The following is a 24,623-nucleotide window of genomic DNA, read 5'->3' as shown; positions in this document are numbered from 1 at the left end:
ATTTCCTTCCAGCCGAAAACTCCACCAGATCCCAAGCCTCATTTTTGTGCAAAGATGCCATTTCATCAACCATGGCCTCTTCCCGAGTTTTCCATCCTCTGAATCCATTGCTTTCTTCACAGTTCTAGGATCATCGTCAGTAATAGATAAATAAAAATTTGAACAGAAAACAAATGGACTATACCTTTCTGGCTGCCTTCTTTCTCAAATTGTTCTTCTCACAGCCGGAGTTTGTGGCTCTTCATCTTCTGATTCCTCCTCCGCTGTAGAGTCTGATTATTCCTCCTTTAGCTCAAACTCTATCTTCTTACGTTCCTTTGATTGGACTTCATATTTAATAACATCTTTCACCTCTCTAAACACCACATCTCAGCTATACATTACCTTCCTTGTTATTGGGTTCCAAAGCTTATAACCCTTTAAACCATCCTTATACCCAATAAAGATACACTTTTGAGATTTACTATCCAACTTTTTTCTTTTCTCCTTTGGAACATTTACATATGCATCACATCCAAATTCCCTCGGATGTGAAAGAGAGGGTTTCTTACCAACCCATACCTCTTGCGGAGTCTTATCCTCCAATGCTAATGAAGGTGACCTGTTGACCAAGTAACATGCAATATCCACCTTCTCTACCCAGAATTCCTGTCCTAACACGACACCACTGAGCATGCTTCTTGCCCTTTCCATCAATGTCTTGTTCATTCTTTCTGCAACTCCATTTTACTGAGGTGTATATGGAGTAGTCTTCTGCCATGCTATACCACACTTCTTACAGAATTCTTGAAATTCCTTACTGCAAAACTCTCCACCATTATCTATCCTCAGCACCTTTATCTTCTTCTTTGTCTGGTTTTCTACTAGAGCCTTCAATTATTTAAACATATCAAAGACTTCAGATTTCTTCTTAAGTAAATATATCCATGTATTTCTTGAGAAGTCATCTATAAATGATACATAGTACAAGAACTTACCGAGTGATGGAACCTTCATAGGTCCAAACACATCACTGTGCAAAAGCTCTAATACATATTTCGCCCTCTTACCACCGGAGGGGAAACTCACCCAATTCTGCTTCCCGTATACACAGTTTTCACAGAAATCAAAATACATAGAGCCATTAATCATACTTTCTACCATACCTTTACCATGAAGTATTCAAAGGCCCTTCTCTCTAATATTTCCAAGCCTTTGATGCCACAATATGGTCTTTTCTCCAGAGACCACTAGATTTTTTGCTCCACTTTCAGGAACCACGGAACTGTTTTACCCATCAACGACAATGCTACCTTGTAGCTTTTATATAGCTACAATCCGAACTCCCCACAGTACTAGTGCTACCTGAACCACCTTGTAGGTATCCTTCTTGAACACTGTTTTTACACCTGCATCATCTAGCTTACTAACAGAAATCAGATTTCTGGCTAATGCAAGAATATGTAGAACACCCATAAGTGTTCTAACCCTTCCATCTTGTAGCTTCAACTTTACTTTTCCACAACCAATGATTCTAGCCTTCCCACCATCCCCCAAGAAGACATCACCACCATCATATTTCTCATACTCATAGAACCACTCTCTATGGGGAGTGAAGTGAAAGGATGCACCTAAGTCAATCAACCATCCCTCATGATCTACATGTGTACTTGAAGAAGCCAAGTACACATCCCCACCTTCATCTGAGGTGGTTTTCACCTCTGTGGAAGGAGCCCCATAAGATCCTTTTCCTTTTCCAGGAGCTTTAGATTTACAGTCCCTTTCAAAGTGGACGTCCTTTTCGTATTTCCAGCACACCACCTTTGCAGGTTTTCCTGGAGATTTAGATCTGCCTCTAGATTTAGATCTCCCACTCGATGACTTATTTTTTTCTATTCTGGGATTGTCCTCATACAGAAAAGGAAACACCATTTTGGCTTTCCATATTTTTCTATCTCATGTCCTCCGTCAGCAAGGCTAGGACTATTTCATCAAACTGCAAGGCAGTTGCATTGGTACCTCTTGCAATATCCAGACTATCCCATGAATTTGGTAGAGAACACAACAAATTTATGCACTTATCTTCATCTTAAATTTTAATATCGACAGGTGCTAACTGATTTACCACAGTATTAAATGCATTTAGATGTTCTGTCACTGAGTCTGCATCTTTCATCCTTAGGTTATACATCTTTTTCCACAGGAACAGTTTATTCACCAGGGACTTAGATTGGTACAAAGTCCCTAACTTGTCCCACAAAGCCTTTGTTGTAGCTTCCCCTGATACATTTAGCAATGATGAATCTGAGACACATAATCGAATTGTGCTCTTTGCCTTCCGATCCAATTTCTTCCATTCTTCATCGAACACTCCCATTGGTTTAGTACCTGGATCTACCATGATCGACTAATATTTACCCACCAATAGATCCTCCATCTTGAGTTTCCACAACTCAAAACTCTGACCATTAAATTTCTCGATCTCTATCTTTCCATTGCTCGCCATCTTCTTTCACCACCAGAATCAATCTCATAGATCTCCCACTGAACAGGCTCTATCACAGGCCTGAGCAAAACCCCTCAGCAACAAAGGCGTCCCCTTGAAGCCAAATCTGCTCTGATACCAAATGTAGGTTTTAAACCCATATAGAAATTACCTGCATATGAATTCTAAAACACAGAAAATAAATAATGCAAGAGAAAAACACATAAAACACTTATACATAGAAATTTTCCCCTGGATCCCAAAATCGGGAGTACCAGCTTGATTTTTTATTATATTCCTTTCATTATTATAATACATATTTATACATGCCGAAGCATCCAATACCATGGACCGAAAACCATCGCGTCCAAAAAAACATGTGCAAAAATCATGCACAAAACAATAGGTGGGTTTTCCCAACCTAAAGTGGGGTTACAGGTGCCCCTCAAATCCCTTGTTAACTACGTGGAAAGAATATAACACAACCCAACAAAATTGAATGGTGCAGAAGTAGAAGGAGGACCAGTTAAAGGTCAAATGCTTAAGCACTACATAGATCCTAGTTACTGATGTCACTAATCACTTGTACATATTTTATTCTTCAAAAGTTTAGCATTTATTGGATGGTAATTTTGGAGTTTAAGCCTGAAGATAAGGCCGTAAGATTCAAAAGTTTCACCATCATAAATATCAATAATGCAGCAAAGTAAAAGGGAAAAGTTGCAGAGTAAGTTCCCAGCAATTTGGAAGGCCATTGATCTACTAGTTCTTGACATTTCACTAGGAAATGCCATCCCCAATTGGAGCCACTATTATGTTCCTATACCAATAGGGGTCATAATTTTTGAATGGATAAGGTCAAACATGTAATATGTACATACCTTTGCTTTCTGCAAATGTTTTCCTTATTCAAAAAATCAAAAAAATTAAAAAATGTAAATAGGGTTTGTCCTAAAAGAAAAATCAAATAACAAAAAGAATAAAAAGGGTCAAAAAGATGAAAAAATGAACGCCAATAAAGAAAAAAGGACCATGAAAATGTGCAAGTCAAAATTCTACTACTATTTACTTTGATGCAGAATAAAAGATTATGTATAGCTTGTTGCCTTTGCCACAATCCTTGGATGGTCAAAATGTTTAAACTTGGTTATTTCATGTTTTCAATTTTATGCTTAGAGATAGAGAATAAAATCTCACCAAACTGCTTAATCTTGGCAGATAAGTAGATAGGTAGAGTAAATAAAAGGAGCTCAACTATTTAGTCTAAGCCCTTGGATGTAATAAGGTTAGACTTAGAAAGATTACTTTTGTAAAAGAAAATAATTTTTTTGATAAAGGGTTTTCCAGCTTAAGTGCACCCTAATAAAGAGAAGTAAAAACAATAGGATGAGTAGATGGGTAAGTAGATGAATGGTTGCAGAATTGTGATGATTGATTTGATAAGATCATATTATTCACCTTCATCATCAAAGTTCTAAGTATGGATGGAAATTAAGCATTTATCAAAGTACACAAATTCAATTGATTGAACTCCCTCATTCATTACATTTTCCACTTAATTAATTTCCAATAAAAGTCTTAAAAGAACCTAAAATATTAAGTTAAAAGGGCTCAAAGCATTTATCTGACTTCTGGAGGGACCGGACCCTCGACCTGATAACTTATAGGTCCTATGTACTAAAATTCCCCTCATAAACATTCACCCCCTTCAAATTCACTCATATTTCCCAAAAAATACATTTTCCTAAGAAAAACACTATCTTTCCCAAGGAAAAGCCATTACCCCCATACAAACCACCTATTCAAAACAACCCACATATATACACTTAGCCTAAGTTTTTATGTTTCTTATGTTAAAAGCAAAAATAAATTGCAAAGAATTCATTTTACACTTAGCACTAAAACATTTTCCACCTTTGTTCATATTAACTTTCAACTTTATTTATATATTAACTCCTGGGAAAATAACCCTTTTTCTCCTATGTATTTATAAAAACATCTATATTAATACCCCGCCCCTAGAGTTTGAAACATAAACTTTATTTATATAATGACATAATTAATGGGTTAATTAGTCGATCAATGATTAATTAATAACCAAAACCCTCTGCAAATGGGATCACCCCAGATTCCCTAACCCTGCCATAATCCATGATTAATTAAAATCCACCGCTTTTAAACCTTCGTCAGGCCCCTCCACTAAAGTTCATGTTAAAACTCCACCCTGATCATCGTACGATCAAATCCTTTTGATCCAATGATGGACAATCATATCGGGCAGCCTCCAACATCTAACCTTTACCTGCCTGATATGGTGGTTTCATTGTTTACCCCATAGCTACGTGTCACCCGATAAATGGCATCAGGCAACTTCCCCCCAAAACCACTCCGACCCAAAAGCGATGTGACCCAAACCCACTTACCACCTCCCACTAGACAACAAAACATCTCATCCCATACTTAATGCCAAAAATACCTTTCCCTGTGTACCCACCAAATTGGTTGACTTTACAAATAAAACTAAAAAAATCATTGTTTTTGGTTTTACCATGAAAAAGATGGTTGGACCTCCATGCAAGTGCCAGAGTACGTGCAACCGTCAACCCACGTCGAACTACCAACCTGTTGAAGCTGCTGAACTTCCACACCACTCTTCAGTCACGTACACCTCCTGCAAACCATAAACAGTCACCCATCAACCCCTTTAGAGCCAAAACTAGGTATTTACCCAAAATCACTGAGAAACCCTATTTAATTCCCAAACTTGTTACTCAATTTCTTTAAGTTATTAAGTAATTAAATAAAACAATTTCCCAGCAACCACATCTACTCTAAAGTGAACCAATTTTCCCCCAATTTGAATAAAATCTCTTCGCCCACGTTCTTGAATCCACAAGAACCAAGGGTTTATGCTCCAGTTGCACTGAATGTCCTACCAGTTACTACTCCCCACCTGGAGTTGGACCATATCCCTTTGCCAGGCAAAGACTTTCAAATCAAAGACACCTCTGTCTATGAATCCCCACTGAAATTATTTTGCAGGTATAGGGACCAATACTTATGCCATGCAGACAAAATAGGTCTTTAGGAATCAGGTTTGCCCAAGTACCAGTTCCCTAGAGTTCACATCTTCCCTGAAATAGTCCACTATTTCCATATGAACTATAGTCCTAGCCAAAGGGAAGTGATGACTCTTGACCATACTGTATTGTTCACCATCACTGCTGAATCCATCAATGAAATACTACAGTTGCAACCATGGCAAAACCTAACCCCCATTTCTGTTGGAGACCTACTTGATAGGTTCCCTAGAATCACCTCCCTCAAACTTGCTCAATTATTCTAGACCTTCATTGTGGAAGAGAAATACATTCCAAAGGACCGTCCCCCATACATGTTGACCATATTCTCTGAACTTGGCTGAGACATTATATCAATGACATTTAATGTTTTAGGCCAGACTACCAGCGAATTTGTTGATGAGATTATTATAGCCTTCATGTCCATTTACACCCATGGACAACACCCTGCCATCATGTTTTACTATGCCAAATCCATTGCAGATAAAATGCATGAACAATTCATGAGAATGGACAATGAAAGAGTATTCAACTACTCATTAGTTTTATATCATCTTTTCCTATACTATCAAGCTGATACATTCCCATTCTGACTTCAAAAGATTGATACCAAAGGAAACCCTAGATCAGTAGTCTTCTAGACCCCATTAATCCAATATGACTCTCCATATACTTATACAAATTTCATAGATCTTTTTGTGCACCCAATGGAAACTATGTTGTTAGGAAGTCCTCCCCCCAGGACCAGTGCAGATTTCAGGAGGGTCCTATAGCTTGCCAAACAATACAGAGTGGGAGATTGGTACTTGTACCAAAATCACACTGAAATCAGGATATATGGTTATGATTTAGCACCCTACAAACTACCAAGATACTTCCCCATGATATTTCTTGCTCTGGAGAACTACAAGAAAATAACTAATTCATACAAGGTACATTTTTTGATGGCCAAGAAGAAAGCTCAACTCAATATAAAATACCAGCTTGGCCCTTTCATATGCAATAGTAGGGAAGTTGGAAGAGAAGTAGAAGAAATCCTTCAAAGGCTCAAGCTAAAACAAAGTTTCATATGGAGATATGAACCTTTTTATTTCATCTTCAATGGAAGACAAAAGAACAAGTTGTATCTCTATATCCATCACATGATTCCTGAGATAGAACAATATGCTAATCAACTAGAATGGGTGGAGAACACTTTAGTACATAGAGATAGCACAGAAGTTGTTGTTAATAATGTGTTGATTGATCTACAAAGGGGACTTGCTGAGGATATGGAAAAGAACACTTTTTTTAGACAATTGATAAACCTCAAACAAAAGGGTTCAATGAGGGAGCACATTGAGGACTTCCAAAATTTGAATATAAGGATAAAAAATATTCCAGACGAGCATAGGATTGATATGTTCATAGGGACTTTAAAGGATAACATCCAACATGAGGTTCGCCTTTGGGAACCTGACTCATTGGAGAAGGCATTCAAGTTCGCAAGAAAAATGGAAGGAAAAATTATGGCAACAAGGAAGCCTACCACTCACAACTATAAGGATGGAAGTGTTGTTTCCCCCAGCCATCCACAACCTACAAGGATGACACCGCAAAAATTGGAAGAAAAAAAAGAAAAAAGGCTTTGTTATAGTTGTGATAGTAAATACACTATTGTGCTGAGAAGAAATTATTTTACATAGATTGTGAAGAGGAGGAAGAAAAGGAACAAGAAACACCAAAAGAAGAGGATATACACCAGGTACAAACCTTATAGAAAAAATAAATGAATCCAACCAGATCTTGTAATGCATTGGCTGGAATTACCACTCCTCAAACTATCAAGATAGAAGGACATATCAAGAAGGAAAAGGTAGTAGTGTTGATTGATTCTGGAATTACCCATAATTTTGTTCATTGTAAGATAGCCAAGGAATTGAATTGCTTCTTATATCCAGCACCAGAGTGTCAAGTGATTGTTCCAAGTTGGGGAACCATAAATTGTTCTGGAAGGTGCCATAATATCAAAGCTATCCATGGGAGAATATGTACTGAATAGCCCAATTCTTTCCATTCCAATGGGTGGTGTTGATGTTGTACTAGGAGTCTAATGGCTACAATCCTTGGGTACAATAGTTTTTAATTTCGAAGAAATTTTAACAAAATTTTCTTTAGAAGGAAAGGAAGTTCAATTAAGAGGTTTCACAAGGAAACCAGGAAAGATAATTGAACAATTATGTTTGCTAGAGGTTCGCACATAAAAATCATCTATTTCTCTAGATCTCCAAAATGCCTTGGACAATCATTCCAAGGTATTTGAAACTCCCAAAGGTCTCCCACATATTCGTGATCAGGATCATACTATTCATTTGATTCTAGGAAGTGTTCCTCCGAACATTAGGCCTTACAGATATCCCTATGCCTAAAAAATTGAAATTGAACGTATGGTTGCAGAAATGCTAGAGGCTGGTATAATTCAACCTAGTTAAAGTTCTTTCTATGCTCCAGTAGTATTGGTGCAAAAGAAGGATGGATTATGGAGAATGTGTCTGGATTATAGGGAGCTCAAAAAACACACTATTAAAGATAAATTTCCCATTCCTGTCATTGATGAACAATTGGATGAATTGCATGGATAAATTTACTTCACCAAGTTGGATCTTCGTTCAGGATATCATCAAATCAGAATGAAGACTGAAGACATTCCGAAAATAGCATTTAGACCTCATGATGGTCATTATGAATTTCTGGTCATGCCCTTTGGCCTTACCAATGCACCTTCTACATTTCAAGATTTGATGAATTCCATTTTCAAATCGTTCCTTAGAAAATTTGTGTTAGTATTTTTTGATGATATACTAATCTATACCAAGTCTTGGAAGGATCATTTTCAACACATTGACAGGGTGCTCAACCTATTGAAGGAGAAACAATTATATGCAAAAAGTTCCAATGTTTCTTTAGAGTACAAGAGGTGGAATATATAGGCCATATTGTATCCCATGAAGGTCTTAAGGTATACCCAAGCAAAATTAAAGCCATTAAGGAATGGAAAATCCCCACATCAGTAAAGCATCTGCAAGGATTTCTCAGGTTGACAGGGTATTACCGAAAGTTTGTTAAGAATTATGGGAGAATAGAAACATCTCTATCAATATTATTGATGAAAGATTTATTTTTATGGACTTCAGAAGCAACGAAGCCCTTCGAACATCTTAGACACACAATGTGCCAAGCACCGGTCTTAGCTATGCCGCACTTTACAAAAACCTTTATTGTGGAATGTGATGCCTTAGGAAATTGAATTGGTGCTATTTTAATGCAAGAAGAAAGACCCATTGCTTTCGATAGTTATCCAATCAAAGGAAAGTATATACACAAAGCTATTTACAAGAAGGAAATCTTGGTAATACTACATGCACTTAAGAAATGGAAACCATACCTAATGGGAAGACACTTCAAGGTAAAAACGGATCATGATAGTCTTAAATACCTTTTAGAAAAAAGATTATCTTCAGAAGAGCAACAAAAATGGGTCACAAATATGTTGGGTTATGAATTTGAAATCATCTACAAAAAATGGAAGCAAAATGTTGTGGCAGATGCACTCTCAAGAAAGGATGAGGATGTGGAAGCATTGATTTGTGCCATATCTATTATCCAACCAGATTGGATAATGAGGCAAGGGATGAATGGAGGAATGATGAAGAAATGGGGGCACTCATTCAAAAGTTACAACAAGATCCCAGTGCATCTGATACATTTAGCTGGAAAAAATGATTCATTATGGTACAAAGATCGTTGATACCTATATAAGAATTCCCAAATCAAACAAAATATTCTTATGGAATTGCATGCCTCTCCCTTAGGAGGGAAGTCAGGATTTTTAAATATTTACCATGGGGTTAAGAAGGAATTTTTTTGGGATGGCCTTAAATTTGATATTCAAAATTTTTTGGCCAAATGTTTGATTTGCCAACAAAATAAAGTTGAAATAATTAAGACCCTGGGTCTACTACAACCTTTATCCATTCCAAGTAAACATTGGGAGGAGTTTTCAATGGATTTTATCACAGGTTTACCCAAATCCAAAGGGAAGAGTGTCATCATGGTGGTAGTTGATAGACTTACCAAGTATGCACACTTTTGTGCATTATCCCATCCATTTAAAGCAACTACAGTTTCTACTGCAGTTATGGAAACAATTCAAAATCTACATGGAAACCCAAAGATTATTGTAAGTGACAATGATCCCATCTTCACTAGAAATTTTGGGACAAAATTATTTTCGTGTCTTCGTACTGAGTTAGCTCAGAGTACATCTTATCATCCTCAATCTAATGGGAGAACTAAGATAGTAAACATATATTTGGAAGGATATATTTGTTGCTTTGTATCTAATAAACAGACACATTAGGTCAAATGGTTTCCTCTCACTGAATGGTGGTATAACACTTCCTTCCATACTTCATATAAATGACCCAATTTATGGAACTTTATGGATATCACCCACCATCCATCACATCATATTTAAGAGAAAATTCTAAGGTTTAAGCAGTGGAAGATCACATCGAGAATCAACAACAAGTTCTCCAACTCTTAAAGGATAACCTCACCTTCGCGCATAATAGAATGAAACATCAGGTAGATCAACATAAGAGCGAAAGAATTTTTGATGGAGGTCATTGGTTATTCGTATGGATACATCCATATAAACAAATGTCCCTCAAGCAAGCTAATAAGGATAATAAATTATCACCAAAGTATTATGGTACGTACAAGGTGTTGCAAAAGATAGGTACAATGACATATAAATTGGAGCTTCCTGTAGCTTCCTGAGTGGACCCAGTTTTCCATGTTTCATGCTTAAAGAAGGCTATAGGTGACAAGCTCCTAGTTCAAACAATATTTCCAGAACTTGACGAGGAAGGAAAGATCATATTGGAACCTGAAGCAGTTAAGGAAAAAATAACTCAACAGCTACAAAATCAATCTATTTCACAGTATCTCATCAAGTGGAAGAACTTACCTGTTGAAGATTCCACATGGGAGGATGAGAGTTTTTTACAGAAGCATCCACAACTACTCAAGTGTTGAGGACAACACCTTTTTTAAGGAGAGGGGCATGTTAGGTCCCTATAATACTAGTGATTACCCCATTAATTTTGTCATTGTATCCCTTATTGTCATTTTTGTGGCCCTATTGTCCGCATATTGTTATTATTGTGCACCTCGAAAGCCCACTATTGTTATTTATTTGCCCTTATATTATTGTGGTTAGGTCAACTTGGGTTATATTGTGACCCCTTAGACTCCTATATATAGAAAAGATATTTTTTTCATTTGTATCATCCAAGAATTGTTCATTTGTGTAATGTAAAGGAGGTTCCCCCCTTGAAGAGGCTGAATTATAAGGCGTTGATATATATTTTCTATATTTTTGTGAGATGGTTTCATAACACACAGAATTATGCCAAAATGAAAAAGTTAAATCCCTTTTTAGAGCACGAGTTTAGAGTGGAAACAACTAGAACCACAGGTACAGACAGGGCAGAGAGTAGGCAAGCCACTCCCTCTGGAGGAACACAAGAACCTTCTACTGCATATGCTCAAATGCTAGAAAGACAACAGAGCATGGAAGTATCCTCATTCAGGGCTCCAACTAGTTAGGACTAGGAAATTAGAGAGAAATACAAAGAAATAAAGGCCATAAATGAAAGATTCAAGGCCCAGAGCTATACACAATACCTTAAAATTTCTCCCACTAATCAGACGAGGCTAATGTTAGCCTTTGATGTAAATGAAGGTAAGATGTAGATGACTTTCATAAAGCCTACCATACAACAGCCCCGGTCTATAGAAGATTACTTGAAGACAGAGTTTGAGGTGCTAGAAAAGGATATACATCCTATTTACCAAATAGAATTTCACAAACAAACTAGAGAAATGTTCTATTCCACATTGACCAGCAAGGCCATTGCACCACATCAACTACAAAAATCACTGAATAATATATTAGCACAATTCCAGCTAGAAAAGGCCTCTTCACAGACCAAGGACACCAGGTTAAATTCCTTAGAGGACTTAAATTTTAATCATAGAGTTGGGCCACGATCCCAAGGATGTAAAGACTACATAAAGGCTAGTTAAAAAGAAAAATGATTACATATTTGCCTTGAAAAAGCAGCTCAAAAACCCTCATCTGCATCATCCACAAACAACTGAAGTGCTAGAAACTTAGAAGGAACATGAGCAGCAAATGGACTTAGTCCTTAAGCTAAATGATCAATTAAATTAAACAAGGAAAAAATTACCCAACTTGATTAAGTCTAAACAGAGTGAGTTGGTCACCACTCCACAGACTCTGATTCCTATAGTCTCTACAATAGTGCCCTCTACATTGGTTGCCTCCTTAGCACCAATAGTTCCACTAGGTATAGCCATGCCAGTCATAGGTACATCTACAAGTGCAGGTACATCTATAAAGAAGATAGCTGAATTAGTAAAATCCATGGAAAGAAATGACCATCCAAGCTACAGAGCTTAAAAGGCTTATAGAAAAAGTGTCAACATTGGAAATTGATTGCAAGCTTGCACAGATACAGTAGAAATAAGAAGCCCAAAAGAGTCAAAGAATGGGTGATAGGATAAAAATCGTTTAAAGGACTTAACATTGCAATATCCACTATGAGATGCAAAGGAGATGCTCTGGGCCAATGTCATTGACTCTGTTAATGACGTTTGGCCATTAATTCAAGTAATTTTTGGGCAAACTGAATTGGTGAAAATGGCCACCGAAGCAATTCAAAAGATAAGAGAAGAGCTGAGAGACAAGCCTAAAGAGGCAAACCAACTAATACACTCTTGAACAACAAGAACATGTATCAGATGGATGAACTGGGCATAGAAGATAGGACAGGGACCATCATAGAAATCAACAAAATTCTTACTAAAAGGAACCTTATGCTCACTCTTGAGAAGAAATTCCAAAGCATCCAAGCTAATATTAACATATTCATGACAAAGTTTTGTACTTTGAGGGAAAAAGGCCTCCCCATTCCTATGGTCATCCATGACAAGCTTATGACCCAACAGGACTACATAGAAAGACTAAAAAAATTGGCTAGCAACCAAGCTAGTACTTCAGGGGTAAAAGCTTTGCCCATAGGAAAGGTATTGTATGACAATCTGGAAAATATGTTCCTCCTAGAGCATGAAGTAAAGAACCTGTTTGTCAACAAGCCAAATTTTTCCAAGTACGACGAAGCTGATGAGATATATAGAAAGATGTTGAAGGAAAAATTACCTAAAGGTGAATGGTGGGTAGAATTAATAGATTTACTATAAAGTTACTACAGTAAATCCATATGGCAACTAGATAAAATATGCGAAACAAGGTCAAAGTGTAGCAAGTAGAGTATCAATAGGTTGAAGACAATGTGATTCCAACACACAGATCTCAAACATCTAAAAGAGTGAAATTTGAATTACAATAGCCAGCACAATCACAATAAAAGGGACAACAAGAAGGAAGTTTTCCATCTATCCCTATCTTCATGCTGGAAGATATTTTTGAGTTCCTAGAATAATTCTCAAACTGTTATTAGATCTTTTGTAACATTTTTTGTATAAATACTTCACATTTTGAAGTAAATATGGTGGATTCAAAGACATTTATGTAGACATTTCATATCAAGCTAGAGAGCAATTGTAATCAAAATTGGATTGGCTATTGGATCATGAAATAAAGTTAAAGACATTTCACAGGATTCTTATGCATAGTGGAACTCAAATAAGTATTATCTCTTCATGTTTATTATTGTTTTCTCTTCATGTTTATAAACATTCACATGTTTCTCTATCAAATCTGATTGGTAAACAAGAAATGATATTTCAGAATTAGATTTAATGCTCTCTATCTTGACTATCTACTTTCCCATTGTTTTCTGCTAAACTATCTTAGTTTGGGAATTACTAATTGCTCCCTTACTTCTGTAGTTTCCCCCCTTAGGTCCATAGTAAAGGATTCTTAGTTTCCCTTTGCTACTGATCTCCTTCTGTTCTTCATCTGATCCCAGTTTAAGGATTCATTGTTGCCATGTTACCCTTGTTAGGACTACCTCATCCATTTGAACTTGCAGATTTGCTTTTTGCTGTGCTAGCTTGCGCTATGAACTCCTCCTTTAGATATTGATCTGATTGAGTTAAGCCACACCTTGGCTGAATCCATAGCCCAATGGCCTAATTCCTTCCTCTACCCATCTATTCCTAGAACTCCACCACCCAATAAAAATCAAAACATCATGAGCACTAAGAAATAGCCTGAAATCCCACTTAAAACAAAGTTAAATTATAAGGAGAGAGCCCTCTTTGGACTTAGGTTAGTGAGAACCCAAGTATAAAAGATTATATTTGTGGTTACCTCGGATTATTCCTTCTTTTATAACTTTTAAGGAAGACTTCTGAGTGATAACAATCATGAGTGGATTAGAGATACAAAAATTTACCATGTTGTGGCAAGATGATGAAGACAGAGGAAACGATAGATAGTGATTAAGGGGCCGAGGAGAAAATATAAGAAGACAAAGGAATGCCAAGGCATGATATAGGATCGAAGATCAGGACCGCATGAAGGCTCCATTTTATTCACAAACCTTAGGAGGGTAGCTATGAAAAAAGGGAACATATTTCACGAAGTTGAAATGAACCTCTTAATGTAGTACGAAGGACATATTATCATTATCTTATCATTATGTATTCAATGACATCTATGGTCACAAACACTAAACGTTACTTCATGTGTTTCCACTAATTGTTTCACTCCCTTTCGCAAGATAGGCAAGATGTCGTCTTTTGCATATTGGTTGTCACACTTTATGCATAAGTTCATTATGGCGGTTCCATGGCCTCATATTTGTGTTTATGAGTTTTTCCAAACTTTGTAAACACCTATCACACTCATTCACAAGTTTCTGATTGTTGTCACACAAGTGTCATCACAGTCATAATGAAATATATCTTAGGTGTCACACTTGTCGTAGTTGGTCATGAAGCAGTCACACACAAGATAAAGTGTTTTTCATGTGTTATGGTTGATCAATTTGTTGAGTCGTCAAGAATTATATGTGTCAGGACACATTATAAGCTCCATCACTTCATGTTTTAGTTTCACTAGTTCAACACTTAGTATTTTCTGAAGAATCTTCCCAACCCTTCAACTTGGCTTCACCCAGCCTCCCTGGACTATGCATTGTGAAATTATACTTAGAAGTTTGTGACCTTGATCCTTGGATCTATGGAATGCAGAGTTCCTATCACCCAGGACTGCTACACTGCCCAATTCCTTAGCCTAAGACCAGTCTTCCATATAAGAGCTACAGAGTCTAATCAGTCATCCTTCCCTTCGAAAACTATGCTGAATTTTTCCTCAGTGGTCTTCCCCTCATCTTGGCCTACCGTATTTCAGAATTACAGAGAATTCAGTCAGTCTTCGTCTCCAAAACTATGCAGAAATCTTCTAGAATGGCCCCTCCTTCAACCAGACTCATTGTCTCTCAAAACTACGCAGAGACTATCCCTCAAACCATACTAAACTATACATTATGTATATCCATGCCTCAAGCCTTAGTCCAGACTAGTGGAACTATGAAATGTGTATTCACTGAGCCTCTCTCAGACATACAACTAAATTTTGTCTCATTCTTTGACACTAAATGAACCATCTTAGGCTAGGAGGATTCAAGGCTGATGTCCTCTCATCATGAGTGAATTGTAGATACAGGAACCTCCCAATATGATGAAGAATGAGATGAAGGTGGAAGAAATGCAAATGAAATTCTTGTATATGATCATGCAAGATGATCCATGAAGGTAAAGAAAAGGGATACTAACTCGTGACCACAACCCAAGATGTCAAATCATTGAATATTCTTGTCACCATGCCATGAGGAGAAGAAGAGAACAAATATCAAAGAACACATCTAGCACTCAATAGCAACAAGTACTTGACATTCACACGTCATTAAGCTTGTGCTTATTACCAATGTCATGTCATGTCATGTCATATTATTCCATATGCCACATCACTAGTGTGGACCATGTATATTGTAATCAAATGTATTTTAGAGTGGAAGTCCAAAAGAAACACATGAATATGAAGAATCATACAAGTTGAAAATTCATATGAAGTTGAATAGTCACGAGGGTAGTCAAAGAGTCACAACGGGGAAGCATCACCCCTTGGTTATATATACCCCCTTATTGTATGAGAAAAATACTTTTCACCTTGGTTCCTCCTGCAAGGCGTTAGAGAGATTAGATAGTTATTTGAGGAGGAAGTAGTGGCTCCAATGTCCCACTATTGGGGCTAGTGATGTACAATGTAAACATGTATCTTAGAACTTTTTCTTAATAAGATAAGCCTTTTTATTCCAACATCTTCTTCATGCATGAACTATGAATGTTTGTAAGACTATTTTATCGACGTTTCTATTTCATGTTTGATTTCACATGTACTAAGATAGTTGAACTATTTTGGTTATGTTAGTGGTTATGTTATTCACGATGTGTCGTAATGGTTGTTATTTTTTTCTCATCCTTGTGGTCTATTCCGCAAGATACTAGACAAATATTTGCTTGTTCATTGGTTATAATGACCTTTGCATCCATTGTGGGCTATTATGTTGGATGTTAGATGGATCTTCCCTTGTTTATTGGTTGTAACGATTGTCACATACTCTTTGCACTATTCCACTAGATGTCGAACATGTTATTTTGGTTCATGTGTGTATCTTCCTAGGTGGTACTATTACTTCTCACTTGGAGGCTCACTTTTTCTCTCCCCCTTTATAGTAGAAGAACCTTAACACAATTGCACTACACACTCACCGGGCACACCTCCCTTGCTTTTCGAAGACACCATTGTATCACTCTCCTCTACTTACAGCAAGAGATAAGGAAAATATTTAATGATTGGTAGTCAGATGTTTATACTGGATGGGAATCCTACACCAAAAGGTGTGAGGTCTGATTAGGAATTCATATTGAGGAGATCCCCTTGGTTCATGGATTTACAGTACCATTAACAAAATGGCCCTAGAAGGAGGGCTAGATGATAGGTTGTGCCCGTTGAGTCTGGTTTGAATCTCTTATGTAAAATGGATCATCCACAAATCATAATCCTCAGATGTTTTTCTAAAGATCTTAATGGTATCATCCCTGCAGAAGTTATTCATAACCTGACTGAATTTAAGTTCAAGGGTGAAGGTGAATACACTTTTCATGAACATCTATTTCAATCTTTCCATCTTTGTTTCCTCACAGAGTATGTTCCAAAGATGTCATGGCTATTTTACTCATCCTCACATTTGAAGGTCATGTTAATCAATGATGTTACACCTTACCCTATGCTTTTATCCATTCATTCGAGCAGCTTGCCAAGAAGCTTCAGAAATCCTTTCATAAGTGTAACTACCAAGTTGTTTGTGGAAGCATAGATATTTTAGGAATGAAGCATAATGAATCAGTTGAGGATTTTCATGATCAATTCCTTCACCTCTATTATGAAATTCCTAAAAATCATCCCAACTCGGATTTTTCGAAACAAGAGTTTGAGCGCTTGGTTCTTGTATCTTCATACAATGAAACTAAACCTCTTTTTTTTTTTCTTCCCCAACTCTTGTTAATCATGAGGGACCTCAAATTTAATAGGAGGAGCTTACTACACCCTTTTTTCTTTATCCTCCTCACTTTCTAGTCCTGATGCGAGTGCCTCCTTGTGATGGTTATAAAATTGGGAAATCCATGAATCAAATCTCCATTCCATCTTCTCGTTCCTCTTCGACTTTGTATGATTCTTAATCTTCTAGTCTCATTAAAGAATCCAATGCAATCAATTATTTCAATCATCCTCTAGCCTTGGGTAGCAATTAATCCAACGATGATACCTCTATCTCCATATGCCACGACGAAAGCCCAAGCACATAATATGATCTTTCAGTTTCTCATGAAGATTTTAATTTAGATATAGAATCTTTTTTGGTTAAATAATATGCTCATATTAAAACTTCCTCTTCACCTCACTATCTCATGTGCCCTAACATTTGAAATACATCCACTTGTGATGAATATACCTCATGATATTCAATTTTTGCATCCGATGAGTTATCCCCTCGATTGACACAAGGAAGTGAGGTTGTCGATGATGAAACTGAAAACAATAAAATCATAGAGATCCCTTCCCACCCCTCATCGTCACTTCTCTTGTGTGAGGACAAATCTTCAAATAGTATTTCTCATGAGATATCACCGATTAATTTATCATTGAATTTGTGATCAAAAGAGTCTTCCGATTTGAGTAATCTACTTGTTGAAGTTGAAAAGTCTGGTTAAATTTGTGACAGAGATGGTTGTTATCTGATGAGCAATGGTCTTGCTCAAGCAAGGAATATCAGCCATCCTAAAACCATGCATGATCTACTTAAAGCTTCAAAATATGATTCTACAATATTAAGAAGTTTCATGACCCTCATGGGAGTCAAGGCACTTCAACTTTTGTTGATGGTTGTGTGAGGACCTCGCGACTCTGACACGCCCCCAAAACTAAGTTTTATTTGGTTTCTCTTTCATAATACATCTCTTTGCATCGTTTCACTCAATGTAAATTTCCTTTGAAAAATGTTTTCTATTCCAAGTGTGACCTTCCAACTTTTTAATATTTTATTTCTAACAGAATTCAAGAATCTTCTACAGCTCATTCATCTTCATGAAAATTCCTCACATCAAACTCGGGTTGGGACTATGCATCTTTGATATAGTCGTGAAATTATTAAGTTGTTCATTCAAAGATTATCTTTTCCCAAAAGCATCATACTTATAGAATTTATCCCTTAATGATCTGCTCCTCAGTCTTCTTCCCAACTTAATGTTCCAAAATTGTCCTCTCATCACACCAGAAGTCCGCTTGAGTGATATTGAATGAATAAGTCATCACACAAGTCAATTGCTTCCCCGTTTACCATGTCCTAGCTCGTGTCATGTACTTTTGGTGTTGGATTCATTTTAAATTCTATTCATGACCATAATTCCTGTAAAATTTGGCAGCAGTTGTAAGAAAATGGTTTGTCCCATTTGGCTTGCAAGGAACTTGGTTTCATTATTCATAACATTCACAAGATTGTTCAAATTAGTTTTTCCTCATTTATTACAAATTGGTAATTTGATGCTTTTATCATCTCATATGATAAATTTTTTATCGTTGGCAACTCTCATTCATCTTATCATTTTCCCATCAACACATCCAATGATAGTTTTTTTCAAACCACTTGATCTTCATTTTCCAACATATATGTATCCATATTTTTGTAAAGTAGGTAGGGTGCTTGACCCTTCAGTAAGGGTTTTGGTAGGTGCTCACCATATTGGCATGATTGTTGAGTATGTTCATATTTACGTTTCCTCATAAGATTCCCATCGTGATCACGCTCCTCTAATTAAAAATTCATATTTTTCAAGATTTCAAGGTCTTCAAGAGGCCCATCATGAATTTTACGATTCAATCATAGAATGGCTAGGACACTCTTATCTAGCATGATTTGTATCAAACAAGAATTTTTAATCTTTCCTTACACTTGTTGAGGGGCTCGGTGTATATGAAGACACATATGCAAGAAGCTTCCGAGGTTTGTTGAAAAATGGTATTCAACGAAAAGGTAATCAAGTGAATTGGATAAAAGTAGTGGGTGTGGAAAACCTTTTTCTGCACAAGCAATACCTTCCTTTTCTTCTGAAGATTTTCCAAGTTTTATTTCTTCTATTACACATTAGTTTTTATTTTTTTTAATTGTTCATATCTTTGTGGATGTAGGCCGTGAACGACTATGGTGGCTTCATTATAAATTTCATTGTACGTGATCCCAACCTTTTACCAATCAAGTTAGGAGTAGGAGCAACTGCATCCTAGTCTTCCCTTTCTTGTACTCCTTCTACATTCGTTCCCTATAGTCTGTTCTCATTTTCTCATGTTTTCTTTAGGCACTTTTATTTTCTTTGTTTTCTAGTTTTATTTCTTGGTTGTGTGTTTTCTTTCGTTCCTTCTTGTTTTCTTTGTTGTTGCGTTTCTCCTTTTGTGTTCATCATGCCAATGGGTGTTATGCCCTAATTTGTTTTGGATTCTTAGTATGTGTGTGGCCGAACTATAAAAAGTTTTGCGAGACTTTAGCATTTGGATATCCATCTCTCTATCTGCATTGTGTTGGTTATATGTTTTAGCCAATGATGCCCCAATGGAAATTATGATGTGTCCATAACAAGGGTTTTGGTTTAACCATGAACGCACATCTAGTCTGGGAACCACATGCCTATACTCAGTTTTTCTGATTTGGTGTTCTCAAGCTTATCCAACTGGTAGAATTGGAGAAGGGGAAAAATCTAAATGAGAAAACATAAATCGGAGGTCTATATATGCTTTTGTGAAGGAACAACCTCTTCTTTTATGAATAACTTGGGATACCTCTTTTGCCCAAAAAAATAAATAAGTTCCAATTCACAAGTCTATTTAAATAAATAAATAAAGGCAAAAGAAGAGAAATGCTTCCTGTCTAGAGAGGTGAAGAAAGAAACTCCACCAGGGCACTCTCTAGGCTCATTGGTAGTAGATTAATGTTTGTGTTCCTAGGTGACTTCGTCGAGGTACTGTATAGGCCTGTTGCTAGCAGAGCAACACCAAACATGAAAAAATATACTCTGAAAATAATAGCTTGTGAGTTACACTACCATTCCCAAATTGAAACATTGAGATTATGCTAAATCTTATGTTGTGTTCAACCAATAAGGTAAATAGGGAACCATGTCTACTCATGGGGTAAGCGAAAAATTCCAAGATAATATTCATGATTAATCAATGCTCCATGAAGAACCAAGGGTTTGAACCAAAGGAGTTAACCAAGAGAGAGAAGATGGATTCAACCAGTGTGTGGCCAAGTGTTGTAGTGACCGCAACGGCCTCCAAAAGTTTAGCCTACACTCAAATTTTGGAGCCTACTATAGATCCTATGATTGAAAATTCCTTAGTCACTTATTTTTCAGTTCATGATTTAAATCCCCCTTCTTAGATATCAAGTGTCGTTCACACATTTATGTTTATAGAAGTGTCATTTGTGGGCATGGGAGTTTTCACTTGTCATGGAAAGGGGAGTTTCGGTTTGCATCAAGTGGAAATATTTGTGAAAATAGTTTTTTCTCATGATATAGACATAGTTCGCACTCATTTCTATGGGTGCACACACCATTTTAAAAGATTTTCCATTGTCCTCAAAAACTCCATCGATGGAGCCGCACTTGTTGTAAGTTTCCACAAAGGGTGTTGTATTAAGCGAAGTATGATCTCATGTCTAGGATAATCTACATTGTATCGCCAAGTATACAAGTCTGTGGTCATAGTAAATTTTGATCACTATTAACATTGGTTTAATTGATCCCACACTTCACCAAATTTTGGAGGATTGCTCGCAACCTAGCCTCATGCAACCTTCCGGAACTATGCAATTCACATATGAAACTCCCAAGCTTTTTCCTTTCTTGTTGGAACTGTGTAATGTACAAAAATGTCAGCCTCCCATGGCCTTTAAAATTATGCATATACTTCCTCCATTGTCCTTACCTCAGTGAGGGCTTGTTGACTTTAGAAATTATGCATTTTTGTTTCTCAAGCCACTCAGTTGCCCAGTCCCCCTTGCCTCCTAAAACTCCATATATTTTCCTCCCAGGGCCCCATCCCACAATAATTCAAAAGATTCAAGCCACAGATCTCTGAAATCCACCCCTTACATGATTAAATTGTACAATGTTTTCCCTTAGTGGGCATTGCACATTTTTTTTCTCAGTGGGTACTAATCCATTTTTTCCTTAGTGACAACTGTGCAGAAATTTGCCTTAGTCTGGCCAAATCTGTGCACTACACATTCTCAGCGATGAATATTGTCCCTTGGGGTCTTGAACTTCATAATTACATAGTAATTGGGCTTTCTCATATTACTTCTCACTTAGTCTCCGCTGAGTTCATGAATCCAAATTCCTTACCTTAAACTAGGCATTTATCAAACTAATGTCATCTTGTCATGAGTGGATTGTAAATACAGTAATTCTTCCATGCTATGGAAAGATGATGAATAAGGAGGAGATGCTAGATGATGGTTAAGGGGTTGAGGAGAAAATATAATCATTAGATGAGAAGACCAAGGAACCCTGATGTATGATAGAAGATCGAAGATCACGACTGCATGAAGACCCCATTTGATTCACAACTCTTCGGAGGGTAGGTACAAAAAACAAAGCATATCTTTCAAGGAGTTGAAATTCACCTCTTTGTGTAGTATGAAAGAAGGTTTATCAGTGTCATATCATTATGTCTTCATTGACATGTATGGCCACAAACACTAAAATTTATTCCATATGTTTCTGCTAAGTGTTTCACTCTCTTTCACAAGATATAAACGATGTCGTATTTTTGACGTTAGTTGTCACACTTTATGCATAAGCTCATTCTAGTCATTCTGATGGCTCATATTTGTGTTTATGAGTTTTCCTAACCATGTAAACATATATCACACTCATTCACACACTTTTGAGTGATGTGGCACAAGTGTCATCACGGTCCTCATTCTATCTTAGGTGTCACACATATCGTAGTTGTTTATGAAGTGGTCACACACAAGAGATTGTTGATTCATGAACTACTATAAGTGTTAGGACACATTCTAAGCTACATCACTTCACGCGTCAGTTTCACTGGTCCAACACTCAACTCTTTTCGAAGAAGCTTTCCAACCCTTCAACTTCGTTTCACCCAACCTACTTGGACTATGAATTGTATAGGATCAGTCAGTAGGTTGTGACCTTGATCCTTGGATATGTGCAATCTGTAGTTCTTGGTCCCCAGGAATACTACACTGTGTTACTCTTGAGCCCAAGACCACTCTTCCCTTCAAGAACTGCACAATGTAATCAATCAACGTTCCCTTCCAAAATTTTGTAGAAGCTACCCTAAGTGGCCCTCCCCTCATCTTTACCCACTGTCTACCAAAACTGAACAGAAGTCAGTCAACCTTCCTCTCTAGAACTGTGCAAAAAATATTCCATAGTGGCCCCTCCTTATGTTGGACTCACTGTCTCTCAAAACTATGTAGAGATTGTCCCTCAGGCTAGCCTGAAATATGCATTGTGCAGTTTGAGGCATCAAGCCTCAACGGTGAATATTGGGGCTACATAATTCGTAGCCATTTAGCCTCTCTTTCTAACCTACAACTCAATTTTGGCATAAAATTTGAAGTTTAATGCACCAAGCTAGGATAGGAGGTTTCCAGGCTAATGTCATTTCATCATGAGTGAATTCTAGATACAGGAACCCTGCATGATGATGAAGAATGAAATGAAGGTTGAAGACATACAACGGAAATTCTTGTATTTGAGCATGCAATATGATCCATCAAATTGAATAAAAGATACACTAACTCGCAATAAAAACCCAGGATGTGAGATCATTGAGGATTCCTATCCCCAACCCATGAGGAGAAGAAGAGAAAGATTATCCAAGAGCACATCTAGCACCCAATAGCAACAATGATATGACATTACGACATCATAAATATTTTCCATGTCAAGAGTGTCTTATTAATTCATGTCATGAGTTGTCATATTCCACATAACCAATGTGGACCATATATACTGTAATCAAATGTATTGTAAATTGGAAGTCCAAAGCAAATCCATCAATATGAAGAGTCATGTATGTTGAAAATTCATAGGATGTTGAACACTAATGAGGTATTCAAAGAGTCATAAGGCATAAGAATCACCCCTTGGTTATATATATCCCCTCATTGTATGAGAAAATGAATTTTCACCTTGGCTCCTCCTGCAAGGCATTAGATAAATTAGGTAGCTGGCTCCAATATCCCGCTACTCTACCGATGTACAATGTAAATATTTGTTTTGGAATTGTTTCTTAATAACAGAAGCCTTTTCAGCCCATCATGTTCTTCATGCATGAATGTAAGAATTTTCTATGGACATTTGTATTTCATGTTTGTTTTCACATGTACTAAGATATTTGAACTATTTTGGTTATTTTAGTGCTTCTCTTGTTAATAATGTGTTGTAATGGTTGTTATTTTTGTATCCTCCTTCTGGACTATTATGCGGGGTACTAGATAGATATTTCCTTGTTCATTAGTTATAAAAAATATCACATCCCCTATCGACTATTTCGCTAGATGTTAGACAAATTTTTGCTTATTTATAGGTTATTATACCTATCAAATCCATTGTGGACTACTCTATTGGATGTTGGATAGGTCATTCTAGTTCATGTGTGTCTATTCATCGGTTGTATTATTACCTCTCACTTAGAGGCTTACCTTTCTCTCCCCTTTGTAGTAGAAGAACCTCAACGCATTTTCATTTCACACTCACCAGGCACACCTCCCTTGTTTTTTGAGGACATCATTGGATCACTCTCCTATGCTAACAGCTAGAGCCAAGGAAAATCTTCAAGGATTTGGAAATCGAGCCTTTATACCAGATGGGACTCCTACACCAAATGATGTGAGGTCTGATTGGGACTTCATATCAGGGAGATCCCCTTGAATGAAGGATTTCTAGCACCATCAATATGATCATAGCATGTTAATTGTGTGTTATTCTAGTTCTTTAATTCTTTTTTATGTATGCACATATTTAGGTAGTCTTTCTATTACAACATGTATGAACTATTGTGATCTGACTTCTTCGAGGAATGATTAAATGTTATCTTCTCTCTATTATTTGATATGGTTTTCCCTGACACTGAATTCCAACCCTCATCTAACTAAGGTTACATCACACCTTGGGTGAGACTCCATAGCCTTCTCGAGTAAGGTGAGAATGTTGGCATTGTGCTCGACTACAACAGACTTGTTGGCCCCTATGCCCAAACCACTATGTCAGGCTAGAGTAAATGAGCCAAAATTGAGACTAATTCCTACCTAGAGGTTCCACCCCGACAATATTTATAAAAAAAATTTCCCGTAATGACAATCTTGTGAGAGCAGGCTCACACGCAA

This window comes from Pinus tabuliformis, chromosome 3_2, assembly GCF_031772625.1.
Source record: "Pinus tabuliformis cultivar Carrire ecotype Pingquan chromosome 3_2, CPIR1, whole genome shotgun sequence".
NCBI lineage: Eukaryota > Viridiplantae > Streptophyta > Pinopsida > Pinales > Pinaceae > Pinus > Pinus tabuliformis.
Note: the sequence above shows the minus strand (reverse complement) of the source record.